Source organism: Chrysemys picta, chromosome 12 (genome assembly GCF_011386835.1).
Source record: "Chrysemys picta bellii isolate R12L10 chromosome 12, ASM1138683v2, whole genome shotgun sequence".
Classification (NCBI taxonomy): Eukaryota; Metazoa; Chordata; order Testudines; family Emydidae; genus Chrysemys; species Chrysemys picta.
The window spans coordinates 53,441,302-53,467,876 of NC_088802.1; the positions used below are offsets into that span (position 1 = coordinate 53,441,302).

General features: G+C 43.4%; 1 long non-coding RNA gene across 3 annotated transcripts in view; it reads right to left on the reverse strand.

The window, feature by feature from the left end:
- The window catches only part of LOC101935965 (uncharacterized), a 97,018-nt gene that overhangs the window by 39,207 nt on the left and 31,236 nt on the right, over nt 1–26,575 (reverse strand). For 2 of the 3 annotated variants that reach the window (XR_254905.5, XR_010591926.1), the window contains exon 2: nt 17,466–17,588. This is a non-coding gene — a long non-coding RNA (uncharacterized LOC101935965). Of the gene's footprint in view, nt 1–17,465; nt 17,589–17,706; nt 18,007–26,575 lie in introns of those variants that run through there. The other variant, XR_006172354.2, reaches the window with a different exon arrangement.

The window sequence follows — 26,575 nt, forward strand, 5'->3', positions numbered from 1 at the left end:
AACAAACAAAACACCTTATCCCAAAAGAGATCTGTTCAAAGAGTCATTTCTCTAAGTCTCAAGCTAAACAGAAATCTAGACTGGAATACGGTGAAGCCCTAGGAAATGAATGCACGATAAAGAAATAAACGTCCTTAAAAAATAAACTTCCCGTGGGCCGAAAGGTAAAATGCAACTGAAAATAAGCCTAATAAAAGAATTGGCATGTTAAATGAAGATATTTTCTGTGCACCAAGCTAAAGTCTGTTTCATAGAATAGCAGCATCTTCCGAAAACAAAGTCCTGTTAAAGGATTTGCTGGAATAATAAAATCTGGCTTTTCATACACTGATAACTTAAGTCTAGCAACACCCCGATTAGGTAAGTGTTGTCTATTATTATTCACCACAGATGGGGCAAATGAGAAACAGAGGGACGGATATTTAAAGGAATTTAGGCACTTAAAGATTAACATGGGCACCTTCATATGTGCCTAAAAATCCCAATGATTTCAATAGAATCAGGCAGTTAGGTGCTTTTCAAAATTCCAGTAGGCATCCATCTGCTTCTTTAGAGACCAACATACCTTTAAAAATCTGGCCCAGAGACCCTAAAAGTGTCCTCTAGTTTGGTACATCTTAACTTCTGGGTGCTGACTGAAAATACATAGGGCTTTGATTTCCAGAAGTGCGGAACGATTTTAGAGGCCATTTTTTATCATTTAGATCTTAGTGAATTGGCTAAAGTCATATATAGCGAAAAATGGCAGAACTATAAATGGGTCTCAGAAATTCTTGTTCTGTATTTTAACTGTTCAGCAGTACTCCCCATCTCCTACCACTGATAAGTAGGGATAGCTAGGATGGACTTTTTATTGGCTTAAATTTGGGGTGGGCTGTGTTACTTAAATACTCACCTTTCTTGAGATCTGGCCTTAACATCTATGAATGACTCTCTATCTATCTAAAGATAGATTTTTGCTAAATTAATTAAATAAAATCTCATAGTCAGGATAGTTCAAAGAAACTGCAACTCCACATTGTCAGGAACTTATTTCAGGGCTTTCATGACATTGTTTATGAAATCTATTTGCTAAAACAAACACACACACACACACACAACTAAGGCAGCTTTGACAGCAGCCTAACCCATATTACGTACATTGTTGTATTTTTATTTTAAATGCCTGCCTTGTTAAACCCTTGTGAGAATTGCTGTCTACACAGGGAAACTGAAAGAGGCTGTAGACACTTCTCAGGTGATATCACAGGTTAGCAACATGCCAATGTTGTGAGTGCTCTGATGCTGCTAGAATGGCTCATGTTTGACACATTTCAACAATACTTTGCCCTTCTTTAGCATCTTACTCAGGGCATCAAAGAGGTAAGATTCTGAACAGGCTGGTGAGCATCTTCAACCCTCATCAACTCAGCACCTCGCAAGGGTACCCTGTTCCTTGTAACATTGGGCCGAGAGTGATTTACAAATATTGATCAGTCTTTTCAACCCTCTGTGAGGTGGACAGATGCTATTATGTCCATTTTACAGATGGTTAAACTGAGGCACAGAGTTTAAGTACCTTGCTGTAGTTCACACAAGTCCATGGCCTAGCAGGGAAAAGAATCCATGAGTCCTGACTTCCAGCCCTGTGTTTTAACTATTAGACCACCCTGCTTTCCAGAAACCACTGGCTCCTGGTTACCTGTACATGCACATCAAGGGAAGAATAGATTTCTCATGACCTTGTGAAAGGGGCAATGAAAGAGTCTGCTGGCCATTATTCAGTACAAAATTCATACAGCATAATCATCTCTTGAATTTTTTTTTGTCAGAAAAACAATGAGGTCTAGCAATTCCACGGGCCGTACCTTGAATGAGGATTCAAATTTCACCGGGGATTAGGAAAACTATCTATCTCAACATTTTCAATGAAAAACATATCCTGTTTTTTTTTAACTAAGTTATTCCAATAAATTTCATCTCACCGTTTTCACACAAACAATGTTTAAAATAATGACACACGCACAAGTGGAAAACTACAGAGGCTTCTCTTTTGCCTATTCTCTCCCACAAAATTTGGCACAGCAAGACACTGACGCTCCAAACTATAAAGCCAGATGGCCTTTGAAATCCCTTTTCAGCAGAGACAACGATGCCCCTCTCTCGCAGACTCTGCTGCCCTTCTCCTTAATGCATCTTTGCAAGACCGAATTAATTTGTTTTCATTAACTCCTTATCAAGTTACCTGGTTTTGAGTCCATTCTCAAAATGTATTTAAAAAAAAAAAACAGCGGTAGGTTTTCAGGAAATAGCAAGTTCTTTTTCACTAAGATAGAAATCATTTGGCAAGCAACAGTGAAATACTTCTGGTTTCCAGTAGAAGAAGGGGGAAGGAAGTTTTAAAAGAAAAATCAAACCTTACATTTGAAAACTCCTCTGTTTGAAGCCGATTTTTTTCAAGTACTATCATGATTTGTCCCCAAGAAGGTAGGTGATATCCTGGCCGTGTGTTTATGAAATGAAGTGATTAAGAGAGGGGACTTTAAAGTCCCACATGTAATAATGACGGATGTTTAGATAGCATCCTGTAGCCAGAAATCCTAGGCACTGGTTCAGCAAGCACTTAAGTACATGCTTATCTTTGACTTCTGTGGAACTTAAGCATGTGTATAAGTGCTTTGCTGAACAGGGATAGATTTAAGCACATGCTTAAGTACTTTTCTGAATAAAAGCCCTCAACAAACTGATTATGTACAAAAAACTATGGATCTGAGTTATCCTACTGCAGCATAAAACTGAAGCAAAGTGATCGTGAATCAGGCCCACTATACCTGGGGATCAATTTGGCTCATTTCTGTAATGCAGCCACTTCATGGACAGACGGTAGCTGCTTTTACACTACAGAGCAAGGAACATCCTTTTTCTAGGTTATTGCTACTTATCAAACGACTCAGAACGGGTGTCACAGGAGGGCTGACGAGAGACCAAGGGGGTAGATACGTCCTTTAGGAATTTGTACACACATGGGCCGATCTGGATTTTCTGGCCTTATACAAATTGAAATGGCAATGTTCTGCTCCTTTATTCCCTGCTTTCAGGAGATTGTCCTTCACTTGGCTTTTTTTCCTCAGAAGCAGGACTGCATTCTAATTAGCTTGCATTTAGAGGCTGCATAATGGTAACGTGATCCCTACTCTAACCTTTATCATCTGTTTCCCATCTTCAAAGCTGCACAATCCTCTTAACTCCTGGGGCACAGGAGCAGTTTTTAGACTTGCTGCTTTGCTGAGCGCAGTATTGAAACAGGAGGAGGCAAAGGTACCATTCTCGCTTGGGGAGGGCGTCACCCTCTTTCTGATACACGTACCTGGGAAGATGCAGGCGACTACCTCTGAGATAGGTTCCCATGTATCGCACAATGGCTGAGTTCATTTAAGGCACAGTGATTTGTGCAGGTTTGTCCCCTGCTGAGCAACTCCAGTGGTTTCTCGGCGCTTAGTTGTACTGACAGTGGTGCAAGAGATGTCTATTGGGTTGAACATTTGCTTGACTCCGGACCAATAGTAGTTTGTTTAGGGATGGCGCAAGGAAAGGGCTGCTAAGACTGTCTGCTGTAGGTGGTTTGAGTTAATGTCAGGTGGTGTTTAGTCTAGATTAATGCACCACATGCTAAGGTGATGGGCATACCAGTGCATAAATGCATGCATTAAAATAGATGGGTGTTTTCAAAAGTTCTCACTGGTGCTAACTCTGCTCCCATTGAAGCCAATGGTAGAATTCCCAGCGCGTTTCCGAAAACCCCACCCTAAATGTTTTGGATTTCTTTAAATCATAATAAATAACATCTTGTCGCAGTGAGTACCACTGGTTCTATTCCATTCTGTTTGTTTACATAGCCCCTTTGATCCAAAGGTTAATTGTAGGCTACTGTAAAAAGCTTTTCTTCTTACCCATTTTAAATCCGTTGCTTTTGATTTCCACCACGTGCTGCTAACTCTGGAATATCCTGGGGAATATTTCTCTCAGCAGAGCAGGGGGAGTCATCCTGAATCGTTCCTCTAACGTGTTGGCCTCCGAAGAGGAGGGGAGGAGGAACCTCCTTTGAACTCTTCCCTGTGATTCATTTCCAGGCCCTTCCTGTCCCTTCCCACAAGCTGACCTGACCTCCACTCCTTTCTACCTCTGTGTCAGATGCAGCGAAGACCAAGTAACCTTCCAAAATCCTGAGTCAGGGAGTAAATCTCTCCCCCGCAGCTGACTGTCCTGGAGAGACAGGACCCAATTCTCCTTTTACTCCTGGTGGATATACACCAGTGCCATTCTGTTGACTTAAATGTAGTTCTTCCTGATTTACACCAGAAAAGAGGACGTAAGTAAGAAAAAGATCAAGCTCTTAGATAAACATCCTTTTTTTCCCTATGAATCATTTTTACTCCGACCTAGAGACCTTATATATTCTATTCTGGCCTTTTAAAATAAACGTCCTAGATAAAACCCTCCTTAGATGCTGAACAAGATGTGAGTTGAACAGGAAAAATCACCCTGAAGTGTGTAGTAAATATCATCTGCTCAAACCACCGTGCTAGACTCGGATATAAAGGGGTAGCGAGATGTCCCGCTTCATCCTTTCAAATAACCTCTCTCTCTCAAAAAGGTTTATTAGGATCTCTTTCAGCAATAATGTCGGGAAGTTTTGTCAGCAGCAGATGATTATAGTAGTAAAATGCACTCCAAACAAAACGAGAGGCTTGTTTGTTGGAACACTAGAGTCTCTGCTGTCTTGCTCTGATAATAGAAGAGTGCCAGCTAGATTTTTTAAAATGTTTTCTTTCTTTCTTTTCAAACATAACGTGTTGCTTTTTTACTCATTGTTCTGTAGACACCGTTCAGCATTTTACAAAAACAAAACAAAAATCCTTTAGGTGTGCGATGATTAAAGTTTTCTAGGTCTGGACGTTTTAAAATCGGAAACATATGTTTAAAATAAATTGTGCTGGCTGAGGGCCACCGCTCTTTACATCCAAAGGGCTGCTGCATTAAAAGGGTCCGCAGTTAGCATGAAGAGAAGAGAGTGCACGCTTCAGCGGGTCCTCCTGTCTTTCTGATACTGTCAATGCAATTCCTATAGCATGCATTGCCGTATACTCTGTGCTGGCTCTAGTCCTAATGTTAATGTCATAACCCAGCCATTCTCAAACAGGGGTCCACGAGGGTATGCCAGGGGGTCTGTGAGTCATGTCCGCTGATTAACTCCTCCCCCTCCCTCCCCACGCCTCCTGCACACTGCTGAACAGCTGTTCCATGGTGTGCGGAGGTGCTGGGAGAGACGGAGAGGAGCAAGGACAGGGACCGCTCGGGGGAGGGGGTGGAAAGAGGCGAGGAAGAGGAGGGGCAGGGGTGAAGCAGAGGCTGGAAGAGGTGAGGCGGGGTGGGGCTTTTGGGGAAGGGATGGAGTGGGGGCAGGTTCTGGGGCTGGGCAGGAGATTGAGCACCCCCAGGGAAAATTAGAAGCTGGCGTGGGGGGGTCCATGAAAAATTTTAAATCAAAATGGGGTCCTTGGGTTGGTAAAGTTTGAGAACTGCTCTCATAACCAATTTCTTGAACAGCCTGGGTGATTTTCTTTGTATTCGCTGTTCATCCACCTCCTAAACTGGAGGTGGAATACACCCCCACCTCACCCCCCGGCGAAGTTAGACAATGCAAGATCCTCTCTACCACTGAGGGCCCAATCCAGCTCCCGCCAACATCTATAGCCAAACTCAGACTACACTGAGGATCTGGCCAAGCCCATTGACTTCCATGAGCGCTAGATCAGGGCCCTGAAGTGGGGCCGACACAGGTCCGGAGCAAGGGTCCATTTAATCTTCAGAGCACAATGGGCGCTGGTTAAAAATTCCAGCCTGGGCACGTCTATATTGCACAGTGATTTCCACATCCCGAAGGGGCAGTGGGCTGTGTCTTTTGCACAGCCTCCTTGGTCTGAACACGCAGGAAAGTGAGTGCTGATTCCCACTCTCCGGAACAGATGGATGTCCCGGCTCCTGCCCCGGCTCTGCGCCGAACTATCACCACTCTGTTCCTTTTGCCCCCCCCGCCGCCTCTCCCACCCAAAACACACCTGGGAGTTTTGCACTTGACTCTGAAGCAGCCATCAAAAGTCTCAGGTGACTGCGAGATCAGATGTCAGATGAGATGGGCCGTTGCTCTGCTGAATTGGGGTAATTTAGATGTGCCTGTACAACATGGGACGGCAAAAAGCAGAAGCAGCATTTACTTTGGGAAGGAACTGAATGAAAGTAACACATCATAATTAGCCACATTTCCTCTTTCTTTTGACACCCAGTGTGTCCTCTCTGGCTTCCTAGAAAATTAATATAAAGGCATTTTTGACCCCTTACATTTCCTCAATCTGCAAGAAATGTGACCTAATTAGAGACACTTGTTTGACCAGCATCATCTAATGATATTTTTCCTCTCACTTGCCTTCCCTCTATCTGCAGGACATGAAGGCCAAGATTCCCAAAAGTATCTAAGTGACTTAAGGGCACAAATCCCATTAACTTTCATTGTGATTTATGTTCCTAAGTCATGCGGGGACTTTGGAAAAGCTCACCTGCAGTGCATCTACAAGGGTTAGTTGAACTAAATGGCTGTTTTCCTGATTTCTCCTTGATATGTTTTGTTCTTTCTTCCCTGTTGGGTCAATGCGTTCAAGCCCAAGAGGGAGCAAGAACCTGTGTGCAGAAGGGATCGTTTTGCTGCAAACGTTTGTTTTAAACCTTTGCAATGACCTTTGCATCAGCTCCCAAATATCCAATTCCACAGCACGTTAGCCTCTCTGATGATGAGCCAGTCAGTGAAACTGAAAGGCAAAACATTTAAAACGAATAAAAGGAAACACATTTTTAAAAAAACCACAACAAACAAATTAGGCTGTGGAACTCATTGCCACAAGCTATGAGATCTTTAGCTGAGTCTCTGACCTTAGCAGGATTAAAATGAACAAAAAGAACATCCGGAATTATGAGAGTGAACACCTTTAAAAGGTGAGCGTTTTGAACAGAATATGAGCCCTCTTGTTCCAGAGCATAAGCCAACCTCTAGCCAATAGGAGTAAGGAAGAAACTTTCTCTGTGGGAGGATATTTCACATAAGCATCTGATAAAAATCATTGTCAGAGACTGGATGCTGGACTAACTATAGAATAGAGCAGTTTTCATCGGTTAGTGTTTCTGGGGCTACCGGATAGTGTCCCAAAGAAGTTATCATGCAATTTATTTTCTTCTCCATTCCCTGTTTTTCTTCTGGTGTTTTAGTTGTATTGTCATTATCAGCAAAAGAACCATCTAGGTCAGGAATATGGATTTATGGGCCTAACTGGTGGGGAGAAAATCCTGAAATAATTGCATTGCAATGCTTGTTAGAAGCTGCATTACATTGAATAATATTCTTCCTCCTACATAAATTTATAGGATTTTTAACTCTTCCCTATTTATAGGTGGGTTTCTGAAATCTATTTTATTAGGGGAAAAAGATTTGAGTGTGTTAGGCAAAGTGCCAGTAGCCATGGCAACCTAGAATTTTTCCATCTTCATTACAAGCTCAAGTAAAACCTTCATATAAAATCTAAATGAAAGGGTACATTATAAGTCAATTTTCAAATGTTTGCCTGGAAGTAAAAATTTGGACTGCATCCTTTTTTTCTGCAGAACATTCTGGTTCTACGCAGAACACATTTTGAAGGTGAGATATTTATTTTTGCCTTCACATTTTATTCAGTTTTCTCTGCAGAGTGTGTTGGCTAGTTGTTAGACCAAGGTAACCGGACTCCTGGATTCCAATCCCAGCTCTGACCTACTGTCTGACCTGGGCAAGCTATTTAATCTCTACACACCTTTGTTCACTTGTCTGTACAATAATGATGACAATAGTTATATACGGTATCTCCCAGGGGGGTTGCAATGATCAGCTAATTAGCAAAGTGCTTTGAGATCTTCCAACTAAAGGAGTGATAAGTGTGCGAAGAGCTCCTGGTCTCTTGACTATATTTCCTCCTTCTACCTAAAAATCATACCAAAAGGCTAAGGAGATGTGTGGGTTAGAGAACAGTATGAAGTGTCTGTTTTCTTTTCAAATAATTGATTATCTGAGAGCCTGAGGAGGAAAAATAAGGCTGTTTGTTTGGTTAAGACACTGATGCAATGTTATTCTAGTAGAGATTCATTATACATAAAAATGTTCAGGTGCCATTTAAATGGATTAATTCCAACATTGTTTCATCTTAAAGTGCTTCCAGTCAAGAGAGGAGACAAATTCGTAGCAGCACTTCATTTCCAGCCACATAGGCTGGACAACAGGGATCATTTCAAGGAGTTCCTGCTTCGTCATTCACCTCTGAGATATGCTGCTTAGCAGCTTCTCGGAGTTTAAACCAGGATGAGGCATCTCACCTCAGCTCTCCGGCTGCCCCTCCCTGCCTGTTCAAGGCATTCAGAACCACGGGTTTAGGGCTGTGTTTTCTCCTCTACTGCAGCGTCCCCGGGGAAAGGCACAAGGTCTCTGTACGGTCAGTGCTTCAAAATGAAATCACAACCAAGCTCAAAACTGCAGATCCAAACACGCCTAGACATACTGTCTCAGACACACCTCAAGGCAGGAGCCTTGCCCGGAAATCACTCTGTATTTGTAAAAAGCAACAGAGGGTCCTGTGGCACCTTTAAGACTAACAGAAGTATTGGAGCATAAGCTTTCGTGGGTGAATGCCCACTTCATCAGATGCAAGTCATGGAAATCTCCAGAGGCAGGTATAAATCAGTCTGGAGATAACGAGGTTAGTTCAATCAGGGAGGGTGAGGTGCTCTGCTAGCAGTTGAGGTGTGAACACCAAGGGAGGAGAAACTGCTTCTGTTGTTGGATAGCCATTCACAGTCTTTGTTTAATCCTGATCTGATGGTGTCATATTTGCAAATGAACTGGAGCTCAGCAGTTTCTCTTTGGAGTCTGGTCCTGAAGTTTTTTTGCTGTAAGATGGCTACCTTTGCATCTGCTATTGTGTGGCCAGGGAGGTTGAAGTATTCTCCTGTATTTATAGTTTCTGAAGCCTCATGGGTGTCCAAACACTGAAGATGAAACGTGCAAATGGGACTTTCTAACTCGTGCGCATAAATCCTGTTTGCACATACAAAACGGTGGGCTGATTTTCCAAACGTAGCCCTTCATCTGGAAACGCATCGGCTCCATCACGTTAGTGTTGTAAGGGCCAGAGCATAAGAGATTGTGCAATGATATACTGGTATGCCAGATTGGAACCTCACAGCAATGGTGAGAGCACCTGGAGGCATTGTGGGCACTTCCTCCTGGAGTTCCCTGGGAATCGTTGTCAGGCAGGGACCGGGCACAATCTGGCCTTTATGCTTTTCTTTGCAGTAAATTTCATCCTTCCTGGTGTTCATGGAAAATATTTTCCAGCTCCACCATTAGGATGAAAGGAAACCCCACTCCTGTTGTATCTGATTTCCCTTCTGCCCTGTTACGGTTAAAGCTACAACCTGCTGCCTTCTAATATTGTACATTTCGGGGGGGAGACGGATTAAAAATGGCAGGGGGCTCTTTCTTTTTTTTGATACATCCTTCCTTCCGCCCCTCGCAATCAATTAGTGGGCAAAGACTTCCGAAAAGCTCTTTCCTCCCTAACCTTTCACAGACTGTAGCGATAATGACTCTGGAGAGCTCGAGCTGGGCCTTTGCGTGGGGTTTGTTACCCTCCTAGGGCAGCGTCAGGCGACCTCCATCACTTCCTCCTCTTCCTGTCCTACTCCTGCAGCTCAGATAGTCTCAGGAAAGAGGAGGGGGCTGCTGGGGGAAGGGATAATGTTCTCAAATTGGCTTGATGCCACCAGATAATGTTTCCTCTCTGGTGTCATTGCTGCAGTCAGAGGTAAGAGATTATATAGGCCCATTCTTTTTCCTGCTAATAAACAATAATTATGCATACCTGGAGTCAAGAAGCGGGGGAGCCAGCTCGCTGTTTTTAATTTACATTCTCTTTGTCCCTCTGTCGAGTCAAACCACTTCTCGGAGCCCAACCTCCATACTGCAGCAGCTCCGTCCCCCCCAAAAAACATACGGCTTATAATTATGGTGTTACTTATTTTGCCAGCATTCCATGATTCTCCTTTCTGCCCCTCAGCCTTCTCAGAGAGATAGATACGTCTCTATGTATAGACGTGGGATCCCACTGTCCGCTTTTGCTTGGCACCTGGTCCCCGTTTTACAGCCAGTTTGTTTGTGACGGCTGTATCATGGTTAGGTGATGCTTCAGTCTAAAGTATCAGGGGGTAGCCGTGTTAGTCGGTATCCACAAAAACAACAAGGAGTCCGGTGGCACCTTAAAGACTAACAGATTTATTTGGGCATAAGCGTTCATGGGTAAAAAGCCTGACTTCTTCAGATACACTTCTGAAGAAGTGAAGTTTTTTACCCACGAAAGCTTATGCCCAAATTAATCTGTTAGTCTTTAGACTGAAACAACAAGGAGTCCGGTGGCATTTTAAAGTGTTTCTGTTTTGTGGTGCATGCCTCGTGGGTGTGTGCGTGAGAGAGAGAAAGGATCGGGTTCTGGGAAGGATTTCTTAGAAGCAGGCAGAATTTGTGCAATGCTTCCACGCAATGCTGCCAATTGACCCCTAATCCTGGCGGGCATCATCTCCTGCTCCTCCAGCCCGGGGACGCCCACAAAGCTCTGCTCAAGCGCCACAACCACTTCCCACTCTCCCAGTCCTATGGCTGACACACACACACCTCTGCCAAACCACCTGAGCCCGGATCTGCAATGACCCCTGCTATTCCAGGGCCGGAGTCGCTCCTGCACAAAGCTTGTCACGGGTGTGCCATTCCAGTGGTTTACTGACGCAGACCAGTGTCTACTAGGAAGTGACCTCCACGCTCATTTTCGCTTGTGACCTCCTCAGGATGTACTGATTGACTCCCCATTCGCCTTCCCACTATGCCAAAGTTCTACTATTTTAACTACGCACACAGCTCTCCTGGCATATCTGCCTCTCACATACAGATCTGTGAGAAAAGGAAGCAAACCTATAAATAGCGGTTCACACCGTTCTGTGGCTGTTGTGCGCAATTCGGCATTTCAGTTGGCAGGGATTCAATGAAACCCACTTTTTTATTTCTCTTCGTGGCGGGGTTCATGCCCTGTGAGTTTTGGTTTGTGGTTTAGGTTCAAACTAAGCCCCCTCCCCCAAAAGAAATCCTTCAATGCTGAATTCAGCCTAACCTTCCAGTTTGTGTCCTCTTTTCAAGCGAAAGATGGGGGGGATTCAGCCCTGGGGTCACTGAAAATTCAGCCCCGGTTCAGTAGCAACCTTGGCCTCGATCTTCAAAGGTATTTCAGTGCATAACTCCCATCAGTAGGAATTAATAGGGCTCCATGTGTCTTGTAGGATCAGGCCTATATCTCTGTCTCCATTTCTGGGTTTAGGTGTTTGGCGTGTGTCTGTCTGCTGTGTGTCCGGGCAGAGAGATCTGGAAGGACTCAGACTTTTGATTAACTATTTGGAAACTAAGTCTTACTCTTCTCTCGCTCTCTGTTTAAGCCAACTCCATGACTTCCATTCCAATAAACCATTTCCCTTTGGACAATGTGTCTCCTTGTTCATTTGTCTTTGGTAGCTGTGACAATGTTTCAAAGCTCTCTTGACAGGAGGCAAAGTGGCCTAATCCATGAGAATACTGATTTCTGCCTTTCCCTCCTCCTTTAGAAAGCTACTAAAATTTCCAAATTTCCAAGTTTTGGTTCAGCAAAAGTCACTCACTCTGTCTTAGCTGTGTTTGTGTCTCAATCGAAAGGCCAAAATTCTCAGTCCTAGCTGGGCATTAATAAATACAAGACGAATCCATCCAGGGGCTTAATTCTGCCTAAGACAGAGATAAGGGCTGTTAGTTATTAGATCTTCTTATTAAACCTTAACTTGGGACAGTGAGTCCTTCACTAAGTAGTCTTTAAGTTTCTAGACCCTTTTTTCCTTTTCAAAGCCTCATGAAATCTCATCTCTGACCACTAGAAGGAGAAGAGAAAGTCAAAAGACAAGCGGAGGACACAATTCCCACTCCCCCCACTCCCTCCCTCACCTAAAATCTAATAAAGATGATTAAGTTACATGTCTTTTCCTCCCATTGAAATCACCGCACACTGCTCAAATATTAGGACTCAGGAAATAAAGCACGACAACTTCCCTCATGAAACCTTAGAAGGCAGAGCAGGGGGCAAGGGCTACAGGCCTGCAAGACTGGGCTGGTCTAATTAAGAAATCACCCTGCTGAGCAGAACCTAATCTAAATAAAATAGAAAAAGGAACCTAGTTCAAACCTCTGCCTCCCTTCCTTCCCTCCTCCCCCCCAGCATGCCTGCCCCAGCCCACCTCACCCCCATCCAAAACCCATCCAAGTCACAGTGCATTTTTCTCCTCTGGAGTTTCTTGAAGGGTAAGGTTGGCTCACACAGAGCTCTGTGTGTGCTTAGGGTGGCCAACTTCCAAAGGAAAAATCCACCAGCCATGTATGGCAGGAGACTGCTGTTTCTTTATTGGCGATTTTTTAAAATGCTACTTGGCCTGCTGTTTGCTAAGAAAAACTCTGGTGTCTCAATTGTTGGTAGGTAGGGCTGGTTGAAACGGTTTTTGGGTGGAAAATCAGGGGTTTCCATTAAATGACATTTTTCACTAAGTGTCCTCTTCCCACTGAAAATTTTTATTCTTTGTTAAAAAAAAAACAACAAAAAAAACAAAAAAAAAAACCCTTTTTTTTTTAAATTTGACTGAATACCAAAATATTTCCTCCAAACCCTGAAATAGATTGATTCGACTATCCTGCCCAGGTATCTCCTGGGACTTGTAGTCTGGTGTCCTCATGTTCCCATTCCCCTCTATGATCCAGACTCCCCAGTTGGACTACACGCCCATGTATGCAGTGTAGTTGTAGCTGGGTTGGTCCCAGGATATTAGAGAGACAATATCTTTTATTGGACCAACTTTTGTTGGTGAGAGAGAGAAGCTTTTGAGCCACAGACGTTGGTCCAATAAAAGATATTACCTCACCCACCTTGTCTTTCTACATCTCCCATGATTCATCATGGCCAGAGACTCCTATAATGAAAGTGCTTCCCGTCACTATGGTACACCATGGGAAATGTAGTTGGCCTCAAATGGGTGCCTCATGCTCCCATTCTCCTCTATAGCCTGTGCCCCTGAAAGGACTACAACTCCCATGAGACATGGCGGCAGTATTCAAATTGAAGCATCTTGGTTTTTGACTGACATATTTAGGTTTTTGATTTTTCAGTGAAAAATCAAAATTTTCTGAGGAAAAAAGCCCGTTTTCTGACCACCTCTGACTGTTGACAAATTACCTGTATATAGGCTTGAGAAGCCAATCTTTCCAAAGGGACTAGTGATTTTAGGTGCCCAATTTGAACTGCTGTCAAGGGGCCTGATTTTTACCAGGAACATGCCGAGCACCTTTTGAAAATCAGGCACATTTAAAGGGTCTCAAACCGGGCACTCAAAATCACTGGTTACTTTTGTAAAGCTTGGCCCAAAACAACTTGGAAAATCCATGGGAGATGGATTTGAGCCTTCCTCCCCCACCACCACCACACGAAAATTTTTTACAAAATTTAAATTTAAAAATTTTAGGGTTGGGAGTTGTTTTTTTCTGCTTCTTAATTATATTAGAGGGATCAGGAAGGCCAAGTACGGCCGTCCCTGTTTTTGTTGGAGCACTCATGGGAGGTTTCAGATGCAGACTGAGGTATCTCAAACCCTCAAGTGAAGTGGTGGTGGCATCACATCTTTAACAGATATTTTCTTCCAACTGTTTTCAAGGTGTTTGAGTTAAATGGCTGTTAATAAAATGGTGCAAGAATACATGAGCACTGGACTGACTTGGGCTGCGCCTGGGCCAACAGTTACTCCCATGCCAAAGACCCTGATACTGTAACTTGTATGTATAACTCTAGGTATATATCCACCCCACTGTACTTTTTAAAAACATACTTGGCTGATTAAGAGGGAAATTGTTGCAATTTGAGGGAAACACGGCCAGACCTGAAAAGCAGAGCAAACAATGTATATTTTTACTTATTAATAATTCCTGACAGATTATTTTTAAAGGTGATTTTGCCTTCAGTGGAGCTAGGCCAATTAATACCAACTGAGGACTGCTGGGGATCGTTTACAGACATAATTAGAGATCCTAACATCCCTGAGAAGTTTGCATCCGCATCCATACACTACAGTTTTGCCCACGTCAGGGGGTAACGCAGGAGTCAGGATGAGAGACAAATCTATAATCCAGAAAACTCCCTTTCTCCTTCCCAGCCACAATCTGCTAGAAGCTGATTCTAGTAATCTATAGGACACTGCCAAGTTCCTAAAGATTCCTTGCCACTGATGTGGCCCAAAAGGACCAGCCTGACTCTTGTTATCTCTCTTTATTAATAATTATTAATTATTATTATTATTATTACCTAATTAGGTTGTCATTCAAAGAATATAACAGACTCCCCAGTTACTCACAGATGAGAGAGCTGCAGAAGGGCAGACGTGTCCACAAGATTGGGATGTCAGCACAAGTTCATTACCCGGCCTTAGTTGGATATTATATCTGTGATCGTGATGAAACAGAAGCAGACAAAATCTCAGGGGAATGGGAACGTCACAAGCAGCATTTCCAGGCTGAAGCCTAAAAGAGATGTCATCGTAACTTCAGAACCAAACCTTCAGAGCCTGGGGCTCTCACCGGACTGATTTTCACACTGTGGGACTCTACTGTCACAGATTATATTAAGTGGAGAAAAAGGCAAAGAATCTACTTTGACTGAGAGGATCGCCTGAAATAATAAGATGGACAAAGCCCACCTCATCACACCCCATCCTGGCCTCTAGACACACACACACACACACACACACACACACCACTTGCTCTCCCAAATACCCTTTGTAACCTTATACTTGCTCCTAAGATCCCCAAAGAGCAGTGCAGCACACTCCCAGACTGACTGCCATTCCATTTTCTTCTGAAACAGTAAAACCGTTTCACTATAACTTGGCTGAAGCATTAACACTCTGGTTTCAGTTTCTTTTATGATAGCCTAGGGCAACTGCCAATTAGGGTCCCCCTAGCCACCCCTGCCCCCTCAGTAGCAACTCCCTGAACTGTCTCATAGTGCAACCCAGACACATAACTCTCCTGTTCTCTGATGAAAAAAATATAAAATAATAATAAACACACCATAGAAAAGATTATTGGAGTTATTTGCCAACAGAAAATGGCAACGAGCCAATCTCTGTTCTCAAATCCACCCTCCTCACCCAGCATCACCACCCTTCCCCAAGCCGTTTCAACCACCATCATTTCTTAAAGTGAAATACACATGATTTTGCCCATTACAGGAATTGTCATAATACGGTTGTTTCAGGCTACCATGTTTGCTCTTAAATGTGTTCAGTTGCAGACAGGAAGGATGTCTGAGGGGATAGGGCAATGGACTTGGACTCAGAAGACCTTATCGTCAATTCCTGCCTCAGCCAGACGCTTCCTTTATGACCTTGGACAAGTCATAGTGATGATCCCGTGCCTCGGTTTCCCATCTGTAAAATAAGGATGCTACATTTTTACCTCACAGGGGTATGTGACGATGAAATCCATTATCGACTGTAAGGTGCTCACATACTATAGTGATGAGGGCCATACATGGACCTAGACAGATACATAAAACCTACCAAATTGTTTACTATTCTTATCTCCCCAGCGTGAAGGTGCTGAATCTTGTAAGTGCCAGCAATCAGTAAAAGCCAGGCATAATGCATTGGATGCAGCTGACAACTGCATTATCCACTGGCATTTGCATGAGATATTATCATTTATCAACTGTGTAGTGCATGAGCAATGGTAGTACATTATAATCAGTGAACAGCGCCAAACATATAACATGTTCCTGCCTTGAAGAGCTTAAAATATGTTTTAAATATGAGCACAAGGACAGAATACTGCTTGGCTTTCCACACATACAGTGTTCAATCAGATACCATGTTAGAATAAGGGGGAAACATCCTTTTCAATATCTTCTGATTGGTTTTTAGTACGGCTGCCTGGAACATTCCCCCCAAACATTTTTTTCAATGATAAAACTATATTATTCCCCCAACTCTATTTTTTCTCTACCAAAGTTTTCTCCATTCTGTTGCTCGGAACAGCCGTTTTAGAGAGGCTCTCGCTTTTCAATGTGTTACATGCCCAGGAGATTTGAATCACTTATAACTTATATCACTATTGCACATGTAATTCCCTACACACTTTCTCTCTGTTGCAGGGACTCCAAATCTTTTGTAATCAAATCATTAATTAATGAAGCCTTTCATCATCATCCCATATTATCCTTATACCTGAGGGGAAACTGAGACAGAAAGGAAAGTTAAGTGACATGCCCAGTTAAAATTGAACAGGAAGCCTGTTGCATAGACAGGAATAGAACCTGGGTATTTTGTCTCTGAGTGCTGTACTTTAACCACTAGGCAATGCTTGCATATACGGGCATATTAACCCCTTTATTTCTCATATGGTGGCATATATTCCCAACCATTATAAACTGACTTCATACTGCTCTGATGGACAACACTAAGCTCCACTTATGTCACTGACATCATTTACATAGTAACTAGTACTCTTCTAAGGAAGAAAAAAGAGATGGGAAAGACAAGAAGAAAAGCTAAAAAGAAAAGAATAAAACTGGTGAAACAAAAACAAAGTGGTGGTGTGGATGGCTCAATACACTCTCACTCAGAAACATATACATGCACACAAATCTGTACATCAAACCACTAGAATAAACAGACAGATTCCATCTATGAACAACACAAAGATTAGCATCTGAAGAAGTGAGGTTTTTACCCACGAAAGCTTATGCCCAAATAAATCTGTTAGTCTTTAAGGTGCCACCGGACTCCTTGTTGTTTTTTACAAGCATTAGAATAGATCACTATATGAATGCTAGAGAGAGGGAGAGGGAGAGAGAGAGAATGTTTATTCCCTCATATGCATATATATGTGTAAATATCACACACACACACACACATATATACATGTTGTGCATTATCCACACAGATAATACTTTGCTCAGCTCTTTCATGAGCTTACTGAATCTTAGTCAGGCTTCTGGAAATGAGTCAAAATGTTAAGAGAAAATGGAGAGGGGGAATAAAACCCACTAAGGACATGAAAGCATACGGTAATAACCTGGGAAACACTCAGCCCAATAAACATCTCTCAGCCACGGCCTATTTTAACTCAATTCACAAAAGCTGTGCTTAAACACAGTGTTTGGCCAATCGCGGCGGGCATGGATGTGCAGAAAAAAAGGTGGATCCTGGGTCCTTTGTTGCTAAGGGCGCTCAAGGGTAATTATTCTCCTTACCTTCCAGTTCTTTAAGCCCTCCCGATACCAGCAGATGTCCTGATTTGATTCCCATTTCACCGATCCTGAAGCAAGTTGATGGGGGCAGAGGGCAATGGAAAAGGCTCTCGATAGTTTGACACTCTAGATCCAGGCTGGGAAGAGAAGAAAGGAATTTATTATTACACATTTTAAACATGGAGCCACTCCAAATTTTCATACCAGTTCTTTTCAACCTCTTCAATAAATGGTAGTTTGGTACCTGGACGTCAACTGCAAGTAAGCGGCAATGTAACCTCTCTGGAATAGCAGGATACCATCACACGGAGCATTTTCTCGGTCTTTCAAAGGCAGACTCAACTGAAGCCATCTAACTGCAGCTGCTGAATTCAGACCCGGCATCACCATCAACCGAGAGAGCCCAGACACGTGTTGCAGCTAGGTGCATAAACAGTAATTGCCCGTTTTCCACTGGGCAGCTTCTTAACTAGCTCATGGAGCCCACATGACTTAAGATATTTAGGACAAGGACACGTTATCAAAATCCAGGCTCCCAAAGAAAGTGCCAGCTTTACTACCCCACGCCCCTCCCCACCCCATTGCTCTGTCCGACACCACGTTTACAGTTTGTTTTCTGGTCTGGAAAACACAAAGCTCTGCTAACACTGCAGAGGCAGAGGTATCACCGAGCCAAGAGCGTGGGACCAGGTCCCCAGCCAGCCTCCAATGTTGCAAGCAGCGACAACGATCGGTGAGCAGGTCTGGTTGCTGCTGCCAGCAATTAAATGAGGCTGTAGTGTCCACCAATCTGATCTTTTATAGGGCTTCGTTTATTAGCCGGGTGCCCCTATTTCATAAGGCAGCGTTAGCTAGACGGTGCACACAGGAATGATGAAGATGATGACTATTAGCAGGAGCCCAAGGACACCTTTTCTTAAGCCTCATTCATAGCGGCTGACATGGTAAAACAGCCCAGCAATTGTTCTCTCAAATGTCACCTTTCTGTGTAGGCCACTGTGCAGATAAAACCCTGCTCTCGTTGGGGCTTTTTTCCTTCCCTCCCACCCCCCTTTTAAAAAAAAATAACTGTGCTATCCTTTAACTATCGCCAGAGAAATTCAACCGACCAGGGACTTTTTCGTCTTTTAGGCCCGCCCGCCCCCCTCATCCTTTATTTTCTTCCCCTCCCTTCTTCATGTCGCTTGAACAATCTGGCTCTGTTCTGGGCACATTCTTGCGGCCTATTCTTTGGGTGGCTCATGCAGGGTTCACTCTTAGTGGACGGAGGGTGGGGGGAGGGCAAAACAAGGTCTGCATTCAGGTAGGGGAGGGCAGGAAGGCAAATCTAATGTAGTGGGGAATTGTTGTGCCATCAGCTTAATACCTGAGCAGGGGAAACAAAGAACCTTTAGAGAACTTGCTTCTAGGCGGTGACCTCCTCCTCTCCCCCCGAAGGAACTCAAAAAGATAACAAGGACTGAAAGAAACGGCACCAATATAATTAAAGCTATCCAAGCAATTTCTGGGGGTATTAGATATGATGACAGAGAACCAAGCCGTTAATAGTATTCCTGGTATTATTAACATCCACCAGCATGAAGGGACAAGTGGTTTTTTTAAAACTCCTCGTCAAAATTATTCCTCTTGGGAGTGACTCAAAGCAGACGCTCCCAGACCAGGTAGAGCACATGGTCATTCCTGGAATGATCCTATATATATAGTCAGCAGGGTGTTTAGTGACTGCAGAGCTGGGGTATTTTCCAGTTCACACAGGTGGTAAATCAGGGGCCTAGCGATGGGAAAGCGTTTGACCTTGATGAGTTTGATCAATAGAGTTTGACCAAGACTCAGCTAGAAAGAGGCTGAAAGTCGCTGCTGTCTGACAGCTGTTTGATGGATTGTGGGAGATGATTTGATGAGGAGGAACTCAGTCCAGTTCTCAGTGTGCAGGTGTCTATCATTAAGCCAGCTCATTTGCTGGTAGAGTCAGCAGAGAGGGATTGAATGGACCTTGGAGATAATGTCCATATAGCAAGCCTAGGGATGCTAGAATAATTTTGGGGCAGCTGGGCCTATTTCAGTGGCCTGCTCATCTCATCATTACATCCAGATGGCCCTAGACCACATTTGGTGGGAGGGATAGCTCAGTGGGTTTGAGCATTGGCCTGCTAAACCCAGGGTTGTGAGTTCAATTCTAGACCACATTTGTGGACATAGCAGTAGGACGCTTTATCAACACCTCATAGCTAACGTGAAGTGCTCCTGGTGTGGGAATGGGAAAGGCATACAAGCCAAGAAAACAATAAAGAATGGAAAAACATACAGTAGGTCAGTTCTAAAAAAGGCTGGATACTTACATTAACCATAACAACATTTGCAGTTATACAGGTTAAAATGAAGATAATTAAATGTCATGCTCCAGGGCACAAACTGATTCCCACCAGGGTCAGGAAGGTATTTCCCCATAAGTACAGCATTGCTCAACTGGCTAGGTAGTTCACAGGAGAGAGGAAGGGTCACTTTCCTGTGAAATATGAGGTACTGTCCTCTACCAGTCACAAAACGTAAGACTGGCTAGATCATCGTTCTGCTTGCGGATGGTAAATAAGCACCCAGAGGCTGATCCAAAACCCATTGAAGTCACTGGGAGTCTTTCCATTGACATCACTGGGTATTGAGATCAGTAGGGTTGCAATCTCTGCACAATGTGTATGGTAGTCCCTGTAGGCTCCCTTATGCTATAGCCCTGGGTCTCCAAGGCTGTGACATGCCATGTGGACTTTGAATGAAAAACATTAATAACATTAACTTCTCTGGGAGTTTTATCCCCAGTGATATCATGTCAGTCTGAAGTGATTCAAGCCAGGGCAGGATGGCTTTGGAACAAGGCTAAATGGGTGTGAGAGATTAACTACCTGGCCTATCCTTTTGTTCAAGTGAAAGGACTTCAAACTCCCAGCTAATAAAGTCCAGAATCAAGCCATTCATCGCTTTATTAATCAGTCTCCTCCTCCGTCCAATTTAATTTCAGACCAATACGTTTCAAGCTAGCAGCATAGCCCTCTCCCACCTCTGTTCTAGGTGTCAATCCCCACTACCTTCCCCAATGTTCTCTACTGAAGAGATCCCATTGGATTCCATACTATTATAACAGGGTAGGCACAAAAGCCTTCTATCTTCCTCACTATCTGAGCACTGCGTGGGCTCCTGGTTCAAACCATCTTTCCTGTGTGTTGCCAAAAGCATTAGACGCTTTTTCCATAGGGCCTCCCCTTCGTTTTTGGGCCAGTGTTTAAAGGGATACCGTCAGCTCTTTGGGAACCGTCACTTGGACACAGCATTTCTGGCCCAACTAAACTGAGCACCTGAGCCACTTACACATCATCTCTGATTTTGTTTAGTGGTTAAACAAATCTCATCCACAGGCTTGAAAATGGGCTTTTTGCAAATATCTCAGTGTTACTAGCTCTCGCAATTTTATCGTCAGTCTCATGGTTGGATGTTTCTCTTAAAGATCCAGCTGATGGAATCAGATTCTATGAGACTCTCGGCTTTCGTTTAAAAAAAAATGGTTACTAGCCCGCTGGCTTGCAGAGAAAAATCTTGAAAACATGAAGCAAATGCAGCCTAAAGGCTCACACACTGAAAGGCAAATAAGAAAAATAACCCAACCTTTATTGTTTTAAAAAAAAACTCATGATTTTCAAGCAAATCTCATGATGGGGGGGGACGCTCGAATCGTAACTTTCGAATATTTGGGGTTGATGATACTCATACCGGTACATTTTCCTGCTTGGTCTGCAGCAACGTGAGCTGGTTAACCTGTCAGGCTCATCAAAGCAAGGCTCGTGTTTTCTGCTTGCAGCACAGGGAGTCAAGGGATTGGGGAAATTAGTGTAGAAGATGTTGGGGAGCTAGTGTTCTCTATAAGTAATCACCAGCGTCGGATTATGTATGAAGGGTCTCCCAAACGGTGCACTGGCCGCTTTTTTATGTAGGATAGTACGAAGCTAAATAACTGTTGCTTGCACAATAACGTTAACAAAAAAGGAGCAGTGAACAATGTGAAATGAAGTGAAATCCTACTTAGAGGTCACCAAAAACGTTTGCAAATAGTTTTCGTCACTCTTCACCCAGCTCCACTGCTACTTAAAGCCAAATTCCAAACTGGTCCAGTTGCATAATATAATTAATAGTCAGTTAAGCTCATGCTGTTATGCAAGAAAACTTGAGGTACTTTCTGCTCCAATTTCAGCTCTTCCTAATCAATGTTTTTCTGGACTGGAGTTCACACTGTTTGCCTTGCTCTGCACTCAGTGTATAACCTCATTAAGCAAAAGCATAAAGTCTGTTATTTATTTATTCCACATGATAAAACCAGGATATTACTCACAGTGATAACATGGGTTAATTTTCAGTGAAGTCTCTTTTGGCAGCAGGTGGCAAACTTTTAATACAATGAATAACACTCCTATCAGATCCAAGATAAAAGGCTGTCATATCATAAACTCATTTTGCTCTTTGGGCCAGTAACATTAGACTTCAAGGTGCTGTAATTATCTTCCATTGATTTTTATTTATTTATTTTTTATTGTTACTCATAAAAAACGAAGCGTAAAATTCAATTAGTTCAAGAAGATTTGGTGTGAGCTTGGACGCTAAGGTGTAATAGGTGTCTATATAATGTAATTTAAGGGCACCACCCTGCCAACTGACTACTATGTACATCCTCCAGAGCTATTTCTGCTGGAAGAAGGGGTGTTTGCAGGAGCCCTGGCTGGGGATGTCCGTAATGGGAGCAAAGTTCACCCCACACCGGGAGAACGGAACATCTGAAGTGCACGAGGACAGCAGTGATAAGCTCCATTGACAACCCAGCATGCCCTGCTTCTCTCTTAGAATAGAGGTTACGAGCCCTCATGGTGGAAACCACTTGGGATACATGACAGGTAACTAGCCCTTCCCAAAGTTTCCCCCAGTAACAACCCTCACTCTAACCTGTTATTGCGGAATGAAACATGGAGGCGGCAGGGCCCAGTGGACGGGTTGGGACGTAGGACACCTGGGTTCTAGCCCTGGCTCGGCCCTTTGAGCTACTTACTCCCCTTTCTATGCCTCAGTTTCCCCAGCTGCCAACTGGAAATAATGACACTGAGTTCCTTTGTAAAACACTCTCTTAAATGGTGCTTTTCGTCAGTAGATCTCAACAATGTATTATCATATTATAGATATACGACAGGTAGCGATGAAAAGCACTATAAAAGGGCTAGGTACTATATATATAATGGTGTAAGAAGGGATCAGGAATTACTGTTGAGTGCTCCCCAGTTCAGACCCTGGGCCAGATCCCCTGTTGTAGGCCAGCCCCTTTTGAACACTGAGCCTTCATTCACCCTGTAATCAGGGTGTAAGTCAGAGCAGTTTTTGGCCCGGCCTGTTGGCGTTAAGGATCTTGGGTGAGTTTTCAGTCAGGAATGAAAGGGGTGGGGTGTTTTTTTGGTCAGAGGCTCTGGTATGTGGTAACATTTCCAAAAGGCTATATTGGTTTGCAGGCTCGTGCTATGGGTTCATGGCAGGAGTTACACACCCAGCCCTGCTAGCCGCAGTCTTGTCCTCCTTCCCCCGAGCTAATTCCATTTTTTTTAAAACAGCAAGCTTAAGGAAAGCAGCAGAGGAGAACGTTTAAAATATAAAGAAGGGAGCCCCAAAAGGTTTGGGGCTGGCGGTCAGTGCAGAGAAACCCCCGAGGTTTCCATAAGAGAGAAGCCCAAGCTGCAAAATTCAGATTTTCAGTAGGCACTGGGTTACCTAAGAGACCACCTCTAGCTCCATCCTCCACTGCCACAGTTGCAGAAGCACCGATGTGATGTCCCTCCTCCATACAATGGAGAGGGGGTGACTGACAGGACGTTCTCTGGAAGGATCCAGGCTTTGGAAAACCTTCCCATACTGGTCCAAAATAGCCTGGCTTTGCCAATTTTCAGGGCATGCTCCAGCGTCCATTTGTTGCATCTGGCTTTAGTGAGGGGAGCCTGCTAATGTGCTGGGGTGTTTTTGTTTGCATGTAGAGGTGCTGCTTGTTAAAAGGAGTGAAATGGTGTTTGATCTTGTCATTTTAAATCACTGGCAGAGCCCTCAGAACCTTTGGACAGGTGCTTTTCATTTCTCTATATGAAATAAAATATATAACAACACGTCAGCTCTGGATTCCAAACTCCCCCAGATGGGGGGTGTTTGGATCCAGCAGTCTGCTGTGGTATGCTGGGATGGTGGGGGCTATTTGCAAAAATCAGGATCTGGCTTCAGATTCGCAGCACTCGCAAAGCATGAGCGGTGTTTGGAGCTGGAGTTTGGGTTTGAGTGCATGGTGTTAGAAGGAAGATGATCTTGTGGTTGAATCACTGGAGCAGGATTCTAGAGAGGTGACTTCAACTCCCCGCTCTACAGTAGGTTTCCTGCGTGACCTTGGCCAAGTCACCAGATGTCTCTGGATATGTCTACACTGAACACTATGCCTGGGCCCTGACTCAGGTTTGAGTCCAAGCCCCCCTTCCATCCACACACAAATCAGTCTGGGGTCAGCAAGCTCCCAGGACCCGAGTCCTAAAACTCTGCTGAGGGGGTGGGTCCTGCTGTGACTCCAATCCAAGCCCTGTCATTTTGCAATGTGGACACGGGTCAAGCCACAGACCCAAGTCAGAAGGTCTGTGTATTGCAGTATGGATACATTAGCACAACTGGGAGACCCAGACCCAACAATTGTAAGCCCAGGTTTACACTGTAGTGTGGACACTCCAGCACAGGCTTGGAAACCCCAAGTACAATGCAGTGTAGACATAGTTGCTGTGTCTCCATTCCCAATCTTCTGCTCGCCTGTCCTTTTCTCCCACCATTGCCTGTCTTGTTTGTTCAATTGTAGGTTCTCTCTTACTAAATGTGTGTACAGCCCATAACAGAATTGGGTTCTGGTGTCAATAGAGGCCTCCAGGCATCTCTGTAATACAAACAGTAAGAACTGGACATTTTCCAGAATTATTTGGGCTTCTTACCTATGCAAAGACGCATCGGAAGTCGAGCATTCATTTCATTTAATTCAAAACGGCATTTTTTAAAAAGCACAAATTTTCATTATTTTTTTTTTACATTTTCCAAATTAAAATCGTTTTTCATTCTTTTGGGCTTCCAGTTTTTTATGTTTCCTTTTCCTCCCTTTTTTCTTCCTTCCATTTTGCCAAAGGGTGGTAGGAAGGCAGAAAGATAAAAAACAAAACACTAGAAATTCTTCAGGTTGAGGGATTTTTGAAAAAAAAAAAGGAACTTTCATATTTTTAAACTAATATTTTCAGAAACATGTAACATTTGTGACCAATCCCGTTAGACATTTCACAAGAACAAGTCGTCTTGTGCAATTTCTACTATTATCTGCTTCTGAGAGACCCAGAAATGGCACAAAAACAACCTGTCTTTTGTTATTTGGCATTTCCAGTCCCTCCCAGGAAAAAAAATGAAAAATAATATAAAATAAATTACCAGAAAATTCCTAAAAAGTCAACAAGGTTTGGTTAACAGAAAAAGTTGGCCTGATTCCTTACAATGGTTTTCTGTAATTCCATTGATTTTAGTGGAGCTATTCCTGATTTATATTATATTAGTATAAGTGACAGGAGAATTAGTCCTATTGCTGGGTGTAATGGGGGTGTTTTAAGATAGAAACGGGTTTGGATAAATAAGTTTGTTATTTTGTAGAAGACCTTTGCACACTAAGAAACTGGACTATGGAAAAAAAAATTCAAGCAAGGGGTGGCATGAAACATACTATTAAACCAGTGTAGCCTTCCAAAGGTGTGAGAGTTGTGATAAGTCCTGTTTAAACTTTACCCAGAGCTGAATACCAAATGTCAACAGGAGCTCATGCCCAAACGCTCTGATCAGGCCAGACAAACATCCAATCAGAAGCATCAATCAAAGCTGAGACATAGTTGAAGGGAGGTGGGAATGTTTAACTCTCCAATTCCCAGCTGAGCGAACCCTCCCCAGCAGGTTATCCTCAGCCAGTTCTTTCCCCTTCATCTATTTATACAAGACACACCATGCATCTTTTTTTTCCCTTCAGGTAAACATGCACACGGAGCAATAACTTCTAAATGTACATCATGTACCAAATCCACACCGATTCAAAAGGGCATCTCCAGCGTACTGCGGATGCAGCATGCTTGTTTGCCTTTCCTCCGGGTCCCATCTACCTAGCAAGCATCAGGCCAGCCTCATGAACTGACTTCTGTCCGGCCACTTTCTTGAATACTAGAAGGAAAAACATCCCCCGCCTAAATCCTACAGATGGAAGAGGATAACGGCTCAGGAGGAGGTGGAATGTTACAAACAGCTGCTGCTGCCTTAGCTCATCTTCAGTGCCTGCCTCTGTCTGTGCCTACATGGCTTATATGATAGGACCTAGTGTGTTTTGTAACAATAGCAAATACATTTCAGATCTGTGCACAATGGCAAAAGTTCCGCCTGTTTTATAACCTGTCTCCCCCTAGTTTGAAGCATCTAATCAGGTTAGTACATATATTCACGAACATCTTATGACACAATAGACTTTGAGCCGATCCAAACCCTTTTGAAATCAATGGGAATCTTTCCATTGATTTCAATGAGCTTCGGATCAGGTCTTTAAGTCCTCAAGTGATTTAACTTATTATGGGTTTCAGAGTAGCAGCCGTGTTAGCCTGTATCTGCCAAAAGAACGAGGAGGACTTGTGGCACCTTAGAGACTAACAAATGTATTTGAGCATAAGCTTTCGTGGGCTACAGCCTACTTCATCGGATGCATAGAACGGAACATATAGTAAGGAGATATATATACACATACAGAGAACATGAAAACTTATTACAGTCGTGTGTCAATACAGCTAGGTTTTTTATTATTGGGCTAAAGAAAGGCTAGAAAACACCATCTGTCATGGTAATGCCTTTCTTTTTTATATTTCTTTTTTCCCTTCCTCATTAGAAGAAGCATGCTCATTCGAAGCAGGCAACATGTTTTATTAATTGATGGCAAATAATCCTAAGATAAAACGTGCAATCAACTTTTTAATGAAAACATATGACGGGGGAAATTGAAAAGGGCT